The following is a 4028-nucleotide window of genomic DNA, read 5'->3' as shown; positions in this document are numbered from 1 at the left end:
AAAATGTTGAGACTTTGAGTTCGGGAGCCACGTTACAAATGGAGAAGGTTTTGTTGAAAAAGCACCCCACTCGCTTGGTAAAACCGGTCTCTACTAGACATTTTCAAAGGGAAAAAATTTCATACATCGTTTGGAAAATGGAACTCTTTAATAAACAAATATGCGGCGAAGGGACATGGGAAATATATCACGTTGGTGTGCATGTGGTGCCATCTGTACAGGGGTGATAAGAGTATGATATCATGAAATGAAGGTAACTAAACAGTAGATTGTCCAGATCAGAACCATTATCACACGGCTTATCACAAAACTGCGCACGGTCTTGTGATATGTCGTGTAGTCTACCTATTCTGTTGTCATACTGTTATCAATACTCAAAGCAGCGCTTGGTGTTCTGGGCATCCCATGCGTGACTCCTTTAGAGACATCAGAGAACATCCAGCCACTGACCAGTTTCAAAACAGTACCATTTTTCCTTAAGCCACATGCAGAAAATAAGATTTTGAGATGTTTAACCGTTTGAGATAAGCAGAATAGCTTTGTTTAAGAAATAAGACATGACTTGTAGATATGATCCTATTCTGAATATACTAATGACAACACCTCAACAACACAAATAGGGCTGACAAAGAATGGCTACGATCCAGGCAGTCTGATCAAATAAATAGAGATTAATGAAAGACCGTGTGTTTGGATACACTACACCGTGCGACACATCAAAACGCCGCACGGTATGGTGTACTCAACACAGTGACTATTTTTATTTTTGAAAATAGCTTTTAAGCCAATATTTTACCAAAAGGAGGTGAGCTTAACTACAGAAAAGTTTTCTCAGGGTCAGGATTGAGCCTAACCCAAGAAAACTTGGTTTTTACCTTTGATCTTGAGCTTGGATGAGGACAGATGATGGTGGATGGATGTTGGTACGGTCGGTTGAGAAAAGAGAGGTGTGGATGTGAGTGGTAGATGGGTATATTGGGTAGTTGGGACCTTAAAGTGAGTAAAAGGACTCACTTTAATGGTGAGGAGAAAAATGGAGGACTTTTGGAAAGAAGAAGCCCAGAGAATATTTTTAAAGCAAATTTTCTCAAGACTTGGAAGTGAGGAGTGGGTGTGAAAGCATGATGAGAGAGAAAGGGGGTTCAAGACCCATTTCCCTTGAGTGGAGGGCGGGCCAGAAGTGCCTTTTCAGCTGAGCCACTTTGTAGCTAGGGCTAAGAATGAGCGTGGCTGACAACTTTCTGAGCCAGCCGAAACTTTACCTGAAATGTCGTGCGGTTAACCTCATGACCTCGTGCGGCATAATGAATTCTATTATGTCGTGCGGTGTAGAAGTGTTCCGCGCGGTACTCTAGGTCCAATCCAGGGCTTTTGGCTTAGACTTTGGGGTTTGGGCTGAAGAAGTCCTTTATCCAAGCTCTCAAAGGTATTGTTTCCTTTATTACATCATTGGGACATCCAAAGCCCCTTTGAGATCCGGATTGAGGTATCTACAAGAGGGGTAGTCGACCTACCAGATGGAGAGAGTGGGGGGTGGGGTGGTGGTTGGAGGTGAAGCAGATTTGAGGGAGGAGTGTGGAAAATTGAGGGAGGAGTGAAGAGAAGTATTTGTAGGCCATGAGAGAGTGAGTGAGAGAGAGAGGTGGGGTTGTGGGAGAGAGGCCCACGGTGGTGGCAGTTGAGGAGTTGGGAGAGGGAGAGAGAGAGAGATGGATGCTGGAGTTGGTGGTGTGGTGAACTTCTGATTGTGTGAACGTGGGTCTGTTATTTGTTTGCCCAACCCAAACGTGTTTTTTCCCTATTCTCTCTCTCTCTCTCTCTCTCTCTCTCTCTCTCTCTCTATTTTTATTGTTTTTTAAAAAACTAAAAATTGTAGGAATTTAGATATTGGAGTTTGGAGCCTTTTCAATGGTGGCTTGTGAACGTGGGTGAGGTTTTATTTTTTTTGAATTCGTTTGTCAGTCTATGTACGTGGGTGGCTTGTGAACGTGGGTGGGTGTTTTTTTTTTCAAAATTAGCAAAGTCTGTGAACGATTTTGAACGGGCGTGGTTTTTTTTGTTTTTTTTAAATGAAAAATCTAGAAAGCGTGTGTGAAATCTGAACGTGGGTTTTTTAGTTTTTAAGCAAAATGAAAAATCTAGGAATTTAAGGATTGGAGGTTTGGAGGCTTTTTGAGAGATCAATTACATTAGCTTAGGATATTGATTCTTCCTTTTTATTTTCTTTTTTTCCCAGCCAACTCCCTCTCCCGCTTCGATAGAGAGAGAGAGAGAGGGAGGCCGGCCGGAGCAGTCATTACCACCGATCATCATCGCTTCGTCTTGCCATCACCACCACTGTACTCCTCACCATCACTGCCTCACGTCATCACCGAGAACACCAGTCGAACCCATCATCACCACCAACCTCCTCTCACCACCATCACTGCCTCACGTCATCACCGAGAACACCAGTCGAATCCATCATGACCACTTACCTCCTCTCACCACCGGAGCAGCCACCACCACCGTAGCACCTCCACCAGTCGTGTACCCCATTACCACCGTAGCTCACCAAGCTCACCACCGAAATCTCACCACCACCGTAGATCATCTCCACCGCAACCGGACGACACCAACCGAGATCACCCCATTGCCGAACACCATCACCACCAGCCGAGCTCCGCCCACCGAATCACTCCTAAACCCATTTTGCCGGACGAGTGGTAGTTAAAACTTATCTCCCTAAGTATATATATTTGTTGCTAATATAATGTTGAGATGTTTGACGACTACCCTGCGATTAAATGGAAATGTCGAAGTGGAATATCTTGTGCTAAATTCTAATCTCGCGTTCTAGTAATGTGAGGAACAGAAGATGGAAGTATTGGCTAAACTCATTTAGTAGTCTCGGTTTTGAACCCATGTCGATCATTAGAACCAGCATGTAGCTATTCATGTTTTAAATCCATTTGTTGTAAATAAATCTCATATCACATGTGATAGCCATTGGGAATGTATTTCCTCACTTGAGTTATGTTAGCTTAATCTAACTTAACAGGAGTAATTCTATGAAAGCATATGTTCTTTTTATTGTTGGTCATTGTTAGTAATGTTCCATTAGTATATCAAGTAATGAAAGTTCCTTGTGGATGAGCTACTGGACGAACAAAATAGAGAAGAAAAAGAAAGGTTGAATTATATTTCTGTGTTTGTCAGTATGATTGTTAATGATACATTACTGTTATTGTTATTTGTCTTGGAAAATGTTATTGCCTTGCGAGAACGTAGAATGGACTTAGGTTCATAGAATGGTATATGATTAGAGGATACGTAGATGTTGATAAGTTAAGGAAATCAAAAAAGATAAGAGATGATGTGATTAGCGGTTAGCGGTTAGCCAGAGGAACGATGTTTTGATGGGATTCTTGGAGGTCATCCAGTGGAATTCGGATCTATTGGAGGTTATCCACAGAGTCCAGTTTGGGAGATGAGAAATGAAGCAAGGGTATGACAGTTGAATGTTGATTCGAAACCTTAGGATATGGCATTGTGTGATCGCCCTTTTTGAATAGGAGATAAAAGGGTGTTATGTATTATAGTTCCAGGTTATGGTCTATATACTCCCAAGGTTACGGTTAGTTCCTTGTGGGCCCGGTGGTTACGGTTAGTTCCCTGAGAAATTCATCCTTGCGAGGCGGTCGATAACTCCGACTAAGTAACTAACTTAGGCTGTTTCATCGAGGCTCCCGGTTGGGGCAAGCAAGGGGGAGCGGTATCACGAATGGCCATAGTCCTAGTGGTTAAAATGGGAGGAGTGTTTCTCAAAGGTTGAGATTCTAGAATTCACTGCGTTAAAGGCTAGTAATTGAATATGAATGCTTGCTATTTCAATTTCTTTTTACTTTGATCGCATTGTACATGCTTTGTTTGTAAGTTATGGGTTTCGGGTGGGTTTTGGCTATTGAGCGTCATCGCTCACGGTACTATGTTGCCCTGGTAACTTGAATGTCAGGTGTTGAAGACGGAACAGAAGGGGCGTAGGCAAT

Source organism: Rhododendron vialii, chromosome 11a (assembly GCF_030253575.1).
Source record: "Rhododendron vialii isolate Sample 1 chromosome 11a, ASM3025357v1".
NCBI classification, from domain to species: Eukaryota; Viridiplantae; Streptophyta; class Magnoliopsida; order Ericales; family Ericaceae; genus Rhododendron; species Rhododendron vialii.
Note: the sequence above shows the minus strand (reverse complement) of the source record.